Raw genomic sequence first — 10982 nt, forward strand, 5'->3', positions numbered from 1 at the left:
CACACGTCAAACTTATAACTAACTCACTTTTGTCTTGTCATAGGTTCCCAAAAAAATACGAGTAGTTACGAACTTCAAATTAATCGGGTGGCTATTCTAGTCGTTCCAACTCTACATCGTACCAGCAATTACGGGTAGATGATGCGGGCATACTGTTCCACGTTGCAATGTGCAACGGCACTGCATCTTGCACTCAATATCCGATACTTGACAATTTGTTAATTTTTAAGTGTTAACAATTTCAAAAATCGATTTGTGTAATAGGTATTTAAACCACACGAAATTAAACAAGTCTACAATAAAAATTTATAACACCCCCGACAAATGAAGGTTTCAGTAACTTTCAAACTTTTCTTGGATTATAGCTAAGAACACTCTCGATCAAGCTACCTTTCAAACAAATAAAACTAAATTAAAATCGGTTCATTCGTTTAGGAGCTACGATGCCACAGACAGATAGATACACAGATACACATGTCAAACTTATAACACCACTCTTTTTGGGTCGGGGGTTAAGAACGATTTGTGTAATATTTGAACCACACAAAATTAAATGAGAGAAATGATATTTTCGTTTTCAGAAATTGCAGTCTCCTATGGCTGCTTATCTATGGAGTTTTTGAAATTACTCTTCTTATTACTCTTTTCTTTATGTTTTTGTGGACCTGTGCCTGTGTACCTTTACCTATATAGAGGCTGCATCCGGCATCGCTATATTTTTCTTACTATCCATACTTCCAGACTAATATTATAAATGTAAAAGTGTGTCTGTCTGTTAGCTGATCATGGTCCATCCGCTTAACAGATTTTGATGAAATTCTCCACAGATATAGATTGCATCCCAGGAATGGACATAGGCTACTTTTTGTCTCGGAAAATCAAAAAGTTCCCACGGAATTTTTAAAAACTACTTGGATGAAGTCGTGGACATCATCTACCTATTTGAGATTAGTTAGTTTGATTCACGGTTGCGAGCTCAAAGTAAATCTTTATCAATCTATTTATTAAGAGGGAGCCTACATTTTTTCCCGATTTCAAGCTCCAAATTTATCATCATAGGAAAGACTTTCACATAATTAAATATGTACATGTTTAAAATAAACCAATCTTTCGTATTGACAGTGAAACTCACCCACGCAACTCTCCGCAAAACACACAAAAACACAATCACACTTTCTATCATCAAAAGTGAAACAAAGTTTTAAAAAACACCAATCAGCTGCGCCAACAAGCGTTACTCGAAGATTTTTTCAAGCCATTGTCAAACGAGATCTAAATATAATAACATCTTGATTTGAATGCGGGGACATCTGTTCAATGGGAGGAAATGATGGGGGTGACAAAAAACGCACGTGTTCCGTGATTTGATTTCGTTTTGTGTCGTATTTTAACCAGTTGTGTCTTCAGATAGTGTCTTATCTGGTATTAATACGTGAACCAATTTAGTAGGCGCCGTCCAGCGGGGTGATTTGCTAATTTAGTGAGACAGCCACAGAGTTCATTTGACATTTATTTTTAAACTATTGAAGGTTTACTAGGAAAAGTTATTTTAATATAACTCAGTGAAGCAGTAATGTAAAATAAACCAATGTCAAATGAACTCGATGGCATTCAGTTTTCATGACTGAGCTTACGTATAGTATTCAGACTATTATACTATTAATATGATCATCTTTTTGGATCTTTGATGAGACGATCTTTTCTCAAAAAGGGAATTGAACCACGCTTGTTAAGTGCGGATTGGCAAACTTCACACACCTTTAAGAAAGTTGTAAAGAACTCTCAGGCCTGCAGGTTTCCTAATGATGACTTTAGCCAAAACATTTTAACGAATCGCTCTTATTTTTATCTGTGACCATTTTTCGGCAACAGAACAACGCCCGTCAGAAATAATTTATTATCTATCAAAAAATAATTGTTATAATTACTTATGCAACACTAAGCAGTGTCTCCCCTCTAGTTAGTTTTTTATTATTCAAATCTTCTAATGACTTGCGTCATTGTGAGGGTTCGAAGTTCAATCGTACGATTTGGATCGTTCGCCTTTTTATTAGTAAAAAAAATGTTTCAATAATTTTAAATAGATTTTTAAAAAGGTCATTAGAGTGTTTAAGTAGAGCGTATTTTATAATTGAAAAAAAAAAATACGGAGCACATTGCATTTAAAAAAAATCTGACTTTGTGAATCACAGAAAAGTTAAAAAGGTATAGGACATAGGGTATTCCTAATGCTATGCTGGGAATCACTGTAATGAAAAAATATGAAACACAATATGTATATAGTCATAATAATAAAACTGCTATGATTCAATATTTACTTGAATATGGATTTTATAGTAAGTACTTAGGTAATATAGTAAGTTGCTAAAGGAAATTTATTTTAAAACTTAATAAAACTTGAATTAATTTGGTCAAAAAAGAGACTGCTCTCTATAGAGCAATATCTTTATTGTTTATCTATATTTATAGATAATATAACAATACAGTAGATAAATAGACATTAGACAATATTCAAAAATCGAACATCGAATACCTTTGTTTAAATATTTGAATCCGTTCCATTCATTCAATTTTCGAATGTGATCCATCTTTTATGGTTATGTCAAAAATTTTAAACCGAATTTGCATATGAAATGCATTCTATTCTGCCTTATTGTTTGGCGTTTTTATGTTTTTTAAAACATGGCGCTATTTGGTGCAGCCGATGTCACTTTGTGTTTTACGGTTGGAGGTAAATCATAATATTGAATTGCGATTTGGAGTTTTATTTTTCGTGGTATTTTTATAAGCGAGTGCGTTTGAATTTTGAAACCACTAATTTTTAAACCACTTTCTAATGTTCAGAAATTAAAAAAAAAATCGACGACATAAGAAAAGATCCTATAATCTTTAGTATTTTTTTCACGTTTTCGTGGAAGGCCCTACCTACAAGAGACCTAGTATGTCTGGTAGTGGACGTTGATCGGTTGATGATGGTGATGATGAAATTGTATTACAATGATTAGAACTTGTTATTATTCAATACGGCTAACCTCGTTTGATTTAAATTAATCATTTTATTAGGTTTATTAGTTACTCATCCTATCAAATAGAGTGTATTAGAAATAGAAAGATTTTTACTCAAAAAATTTTTTACAAGTAGATACTTACCTACCTACCTACCTACTTTTGAACCGTCAAATGCATCTACCAAAAAAAATAATGCTACGTAGAACCGAGGTTTTGATTTTGAGTTTAGTTAGTTTAGCAAACTTTTTTAGAAAAACTAGTTTCTCTTAATTGCTATATTTTTGACAATACATAATAAATTCCTGAACTATTTAGTTAACGGCACTTTATATTATAGGACGGCTCACGGCAGTATACTTTGAACTCTCTTATAAAGGTTAAAAAATCTACATTTAAATTATAAAAAAATAAAGTGTAAACCGAGCTAAAAGTTAATTTAACAATTGACATGAAAGTACGCATTAATCTTGGCGTTAAAGAGTACCTTAAAAATACTATACAAATCACTGTATCGCCTCCTAATGATCTTGATACGTCAAATGATCCAGCGAAAGAGACGAAAGATACAACTTTAATACACTGGAAAGGGACAGGGCTACGAATTCTCACCGGAAACGGAGTAATATATGGCGCATTGTTAGTAATGAGATCGGTTTGTGTGTTTGCTTGTCTGTGGGCGGATGGCTTTAAATAGGTGTCTATTCTTTTTTTTAAAACCAAATAGGGATTTCTGCGGTCATTATTTGATTACTTGTACAAATATATAATTTTTTTGCTTAAAAAATCATTTTGTAAATGTTGAACGGTGTAAAAGTGACCAATCTCATAAAATCCATTATTTAATTCGATTTATTACACCTAATCCATAGTCTGACAAAATGAATCGATTAAATAAAAACTCAAAATATATTGTGATGTCACAATATATTTTGAGTTTTTTGTTTGTATATTTATTTGTTATATTTTGTTTTTTGAGACGAGTATGGACAGATGAAGCAGCCGATTCCGAACCATTCGAACGATATTTGAAATTCAAATTTGGAAATCCATTAGTGCGACTCGTCATTTTAATGTGACACCGTATTGAGTTACTCTAATTGATGGTTCTTTTTTAGAATGCTCCACTTTCAAATACCGAATGCTAGTTCCGGTGCTTTTTTATGCGTTCAATAAATCATAGTATATTCAAAATAGGTATTAAATAAGTAAGTAGGTACTTCCAAATCATCTCGAGCGGCATCCTCGCTACTAAAAAAACTGCATTGTGCGTCGTTTTTGGCGAGAATTTTATTATTATCAGAGTGGACGCCTTTTTAATAGACTTCCAAAAAGGCGGAGATTCTTAATTTGGTCCTTTTTCATATTGTATATTGTACACCGATCTCTTCGAGATTTTTTTGAGCAATTTGCAAAATTTTTGATTAAGTTTTACCGTCTGAACGCAGCTTTTGTAGATAAACAAAATCTAGCTATTGATATACAATCGCTTAGATTATTCCAAAACCGGTACTGTTTTATGTGCCACATTTTATTTTAAATGTTAAAAGTCATAGCCACACTGTTTAAATCATGACTTAATTTTTAAAATAAGTTGTTTTATAACTTAACAATTAAATTGAGTAGTAGCTTTCTACCGCAACTTCGCCCGCGTGATTTTTTTTTAATCCCATCGAAATTTCTTAAAATCCTCTCTTAGTGGACGCCTGCAGCTTTGTTTCCTTGTGAATTTCGAAAAAGGGAACCTTTGAGCACATCTTTCTAGAACCTAGGGCTTATCAATTAGGAGGTGGTATGTAATATTATAATGGATATATAGCATATAGGTATTAATTAACAACTTTTCTATCCGCTCTAATTCATTTCGAATAATATTTTGTTCACCCTTTACTACCTATTTAATTTCATTTCTAATCCATCATTTATTTCGCAACTATGTAAAAAGCATTGCAAACGGCCCGTAAAATTCGTATTGATGATTGCATGGATTTGGATCGATACAAAAATCGATTATTGCTTGTCAACCGGCTTCAAATCGCCATCATTAATTTGAATTTCGAACCCGTTTGTAACTGTAACAGTCGTTTTGTGCAAAATTAATGTTTTTATAATTCGATACGGAATCCGGAATTCGGTGGCAATGAATCATCCTAGGAACTTATCGGTGAGCAAAATCTTTGTTATCAAAATATCCCGCGAGATTTATAAAACCTACCTATAGGTATCTATCCACGCGGATGGAGTCTAGTAATACCTAATTCAATTTTATTTTTCTAATAGATAATGCCCGCGACTTCGTCCGCGTGGATTTAGATCTTTAAATCCCGTGGGAACTATTTAATTTTTCGCGATAAAAATTGTCAATTTCTGGGTCGCACCAAACCACTGTACCTACCAAACTTCGTATAAACCGGTAAAGCATAATTAATTAATTTTATCTTTCATTTTATTAATCTGTTGGGCCGTGAAAACCTAGCAGATAGACAGACAGCCAGACAAACAGACACACATTCGCATTCATAATATTAATTATGGATATTTTTAAGAACAGTACATACAAATATAACATTTAAACAAAGATCTATTACCCATAATCTTAGAAATAAAAGCAAAATACACATTTGGCAACCTCGGACAAAAACCTATGGGAGCAAAAATATTATGTGTGAGGGTGTACATATGTTTAATAACATACCTGATAATATAGTCAAGCAGTCTAAAAATATTAGTCAGTTTAGGAATAGGTTAAAAATATATATAGCGGAAAACATTGTGTAAATAGAATCTGTAAATTATTACTCAAAATTGTATTAGTTAATAAGTCAGACTAAATTGTAGTAAATAAGTATTTAGGTTGATATAGTTTTAATAATATAGTATAACTAGCCGATGCCCGCGACTTCGCCCGCGTGGAATCAGGTTTTTGAAATCCCGTGGGATTTCTTTGATTTTCTGGGATAAAAAGTAGCCTATGTGCTAATCCAGGATATTATCTATCTCCATTCTAAATTTCAGCCAAATCCGTCCAGTAGTTTTTGCGTGAAGGAGTAACAAACATACACACACACACACACACACACATACAAACTTTCGCCTTTATAATATTAGTGTGATATAAAATTTAAAGTGTAAATGCATGCGTCTGTGTAAGTACTGAAATGTATATTGTAATCTTAATGTAAGTGAACAGTATGTTCTTTTTGAGAATAAATTCTTTAAACCGAACAGCGCCTAGCAATCATTAAAACTTAAAAGCCAAAAGAGTATTTAAAGACAGATGTGTTGTCGTGTGACGCGATGCATGACTGCCTACAGTAGGTAGGTACCGGGTACGTAGAGTCCAATGAAGCAAAACTGCACCTGTCATCTGTCGCAATCTCTACGTTCTGTTTAAATAAGGAGACGACTTCATTTAAAAAGTAGAATACAGATGTATGCACGAGTGTATGAATGAACGAATGAAATATATTTTGACAGCTCAAACTGGAACCCCTATTTCACCCTCACAAGGGGGTAAATTAGGGGTTTCAACCCCGTTGTGTGGGTAAAATAGGGGATTGAAATTTCGTCTACGCGGAGAAGTTGTGGGCATACCTACTTATACAAATTTACCTTTCTGGAATCTTAAAATAATCTTTGGAATAAATGAATCAATAAACATATGTTTTGTTTCAGACGATTACCGAGAGGAATAAAAACAAGTACTTAAAAAAACAATTAATTCATATATGCATAATTAATATACCTATGATTATAATAATTGTATAAGTAGTGCATAGTGATCAATGAAGCAAGACCGCACTTGTCTACTGTCGGCAATCTTGATGCTTATCTTCATGGAGATAGCTTCATTTGAATAGGAAACCGTAATAAAATTATTATTATGAATGAATTAATGAATGAAACTATCATTTCATTTCAAATGGAACATATAAACCAATATAAGCGGCTATGTACTTCGGTACGTTGCAAAAAATGAAATTCAACTAACAAAAACAAAGTTTTAAATTTTCGTTTTTATATCTTGCAGGCTACAAATAGGTACTACCTAATATAACTACATTTTCATGCGAACAGGGCACTGGCGGGGCATAATTTGTTATGAATTGTCATATCATATCCCTTCCACTTTTAATATGAGTACCTTTAAAGTCAAGAGTGCACTGGATCATCACTTGCCAGCAGGTCTGATTGCAGCCAAGCGCTAGTAATTAAAAAGTCTAGGTATAAATTCAAAAAAAATTCTTTCAATTTAAAAAAAACCTCTTAACTAAACTAAAATACATGTAAATCTAAATATATTGTCCCTTTCATAATGCTCAACGCGGAAAAGGTTAGCGTTAGAAGACTTTTAAGTTTAGAGATTGTGTTTACAGAAGTAGCCACATTTTTATAAAATCCTATTCCATACTTGTCTCGGTATCGACACGCGGTAGTTTTTCCCTTAATAATTGTACAGCAATTACTTATTGACCGTGAAACAGTTATTAGAAAATTTTTGTGGTTGATAATATATTATACTAGCTGATGCCCGCGACTTCGTTCTCGTGGAAGTAGGGTTTTTAAAATTCCCGTGGGAACTCTTTGATTTTCCGGGATAAAAGTAGCCTATGTGCTAATCCAGGGTATAATCTATCGCCATCTTAAATTTCAGCCCAATCCGTAGTTTTTGCGTGAAAGAGAAACAAACATACACACACACACACACACACACACACATACAAACTTTCTCCTTTATAATATTAGTGTGATTAGCATTTATAGGACTTTTATTATGTACATTCAGACTTCATTCAGGTGGATTTATGGTTTTCTAAAATCTCGTGGTAACTAATGGTTTTTGACTCACTGAATATAAAATTTGAACTCAGGAAATAAGTTCAAGCAGTTGAAGTTGAGTGCCAAGTTCATCATTTCGATCACTGAATATAAATCTAAACTCATTTTCAAGCAAAATGGCTTAAAACTAAAAAAAGTGCTAAAATGGCGTCCGAAATTTGATTTCATCAATATGGTACAATTTCATTAAAGTTTTATTCAGTTTTTGCTGTTCATGTACCTAAAAATTTATTTTATGCACACTGCTTCGGCAACTCCTTAATTCTTTGAACAATAATGAACACGAAGAAGAAGTATAATTGTAGATAAGCATTTATATATTTATAATTGAAGATTAATTGAAATCTGGACTAGATTAATTAATTCAAAAGACTAAGTAACCAACCACCCAAGCGTAGGTTTAAAGCCAGGGTAAGCATTAAGGTATGAACTTATTTTCTGGCAGGTCATAGTGGAAAATAAGCATTAATCTATCACAACTAGGGTAGGCAGTACTTTTATACTTCTATGAGCTTCACGCCACTGTACCCAAGGTGCTAGAATGGCGACCTTGCATCAGAAAGCGCAACCTTGAAAGATTCCTTATGTGGTCACACGTCATCAAACGAGTCGCAGGGTGCCGCTGGATTCAGGCGGCGCGAGACCGTAGCGTGTGAAAGTGCCTACAAGAGACAAGAGTTCAGCAGCGAATGTCTATCGGTTGATAACGATGCTGATGACCAAGTATAACATACCTTTCGAAGAGTAGATATCCTCCTATTTACGTCTCATTTAGCATTCTATCAACTACATATCTAACAACTGTCTAACAATTTTCAAATATCCCCTTTGGGCCTTTAAAAAGCATTACACAAAATAATGCATTTCACGTAATTCGATACGATGTTTTGAACCCGTCTTCGCATCTGTCATCGCCATATTGGAATCACCCTCTCATATAAATCCTTCTAAGCATCCGATACAAACCGAGTCAAAATTTGCATACGCCATTTATGGGTTAAAAAATTATCATATGATTACTTTTCATGAATCTAAATAAGATTTTTGAATCTTATTTCGTAGTGAATAAAGTTGAAAATGCGTTGTAAGTGATTACAGATAAAAGATGATGCAAAATCGTAGATGATCTTTTCAATGTTTAAACAAGAAATAATACAAGTGATCTTGAACTCTATTACCCGGCTTGTAAGTTCATATTAGAAACACAGCAGTCATGACAGCATGGGAAAGGTTAACCCTAAAATGGTTTATGATAATTTCTTGCAGCGAATTATTTTTGCTATCATTTTTCAATAGCTCATTAATGGATAGTAAAGCCAATTCGGGCGTAAGTGGCATAGGTTTTAGTTTGCTTTGTTAATGTTCCTGAATACATTTGAGATATTGTGCGGAGACCGATTTTATGGACGTCATTTGAATTTCGATGGCGTTTGAAGGGTTAATTTGCATGATTGTGATTTACAGTTTATTTTTGGTTATGGGTAATGCACTTGAACTTAGAGGGCGCATCGTCACGCGTGGAACAGTCTGAGTCTGAAAATCAATCTGTATGCCCTGTTATCCTTTGGGCTGCCATTCAAACAACGTGTGAAATTTGAGTAAACAAGACTCGTTTTTAACCCCCGACCCAAAAAGAGGGGTGTTATAAGTTTGACGTGTGTATCTGTGTATCTGTGTATCTGTCTGTGGCATCGTAGCGCCTAAACGAATGAACCGATTTTTATTTACTTTTTTTGTTTGAAAGGTGGCTTAATCGAGAGTGTTCTTAGCTATAATCCAAAAAAATTGGTTCAGCCGTTTAAAAGTTATCAGCTCTTTTCTAGTTTTCTCGTAGAAAAGAAGGTTAGATAACCGTTAGGTTCATAATATTATGTCAATTGACAAATGTCAAGCTGTCAAGATCGACGTTGCCTAGATACATGATTATTTATTTGAAAATGATGTTCTGGAAAACTCAGATACTTTGGACTAGTTACTGTAACCTTGACTTGTCGGGGGTGTTATAAATTTTTAATTTACACTTGTCTAACAATGACATGCAGGTTACCTATAGAGTTTTCAAGTTTGACGTTCATAGTTTAACGGTGACCGTTAACTTTAATCACTTGTGTTGGCGCTAACTCAGATCGCGCCAACAGATACCTACATTTTGTGATCTCAGGATTTTAATTTTATTATTATTAATAGTAGTGAAATAAAACATAACTTACTCATAATTAATGCTGTATTTCTTATACTTTACCACTTGTCTTTACAATTTGCCACTTTAACACTTTAACACTTGACGATATTCCACTTCACACTTTCTCGATTGGAGTACAAAAATACACTGACTGAGCGGGCTGGCCCGACTCTCGAAGAAAACTCCAACTACTTCCGGACAATAATAATTGCCTTTGTCAATATACGTCTTGTCATGAAACGTATATTGACAAAGGTATAATAACATAATTAATAAGGTGTATTGACGTGGCTACACTTGTTTCATTACACAAAAGTTATATAAAAATAGTAATTTGGTCAGTGTTGCTGATAATAAACAGTATTTTAGCCAGTGTTGCTAACAGTCGGCCATCCAAATTGGGTCGTCGACCTCGAGCGACAAGCAACAAAACATGGCAGATTTACGTTATTGTATCACTAATAATTTCTAACTTTCTATAAATATAATTAATAATTTAAATAAACAAATTCTATTTTAAGTATTTACGTAATCATGGACCATTGTTGTCCTTGAAATAAATATTGGACCAGGTTGTCCAATGTTAAATTCTAAGACCAACGTTGTTCGTATGCCACCAGGCCTCTAATAATTTCAAATTAACAAATTCTATTTTAACTATAAACATAGTCACAGACCATGGTGGTCCTTAAAATAAATATTGGACCAGGGTTGTCCCAGCATATTTTATTCTAGGACCAGGGCTGTCCCTTAAAGGGTGATTCAGAAATATTTTCGTTTCTGTTTTGTCTGTAGTCTGTCATACGCAGGTAACAGAGGGTGAGGAAAGGTCTACAGGTTTTTTCTTTTTACAAGAATCAGGATTTAAATATATATATCTTTACTGGGCGTCTCAATAAAATATTTTAATTTAATGTTGGTAAAAATAATGTTCTAAGTGCAAATTCAATTGGGT

This window comes from Maniola jurtina, chromosome 13 (assembly GCF_905333055.1).
Source record: "Maniola jurtina chromosome 13, ilManJurt1.1, whole genome shotgun sequence".
Classification (NCBI taxonomy): Eukaryota; Metazoa; Arthropoda; class Insecta; order Lepidoptera; family Nymphalidae; genus Maniola; species Maniola jurtina.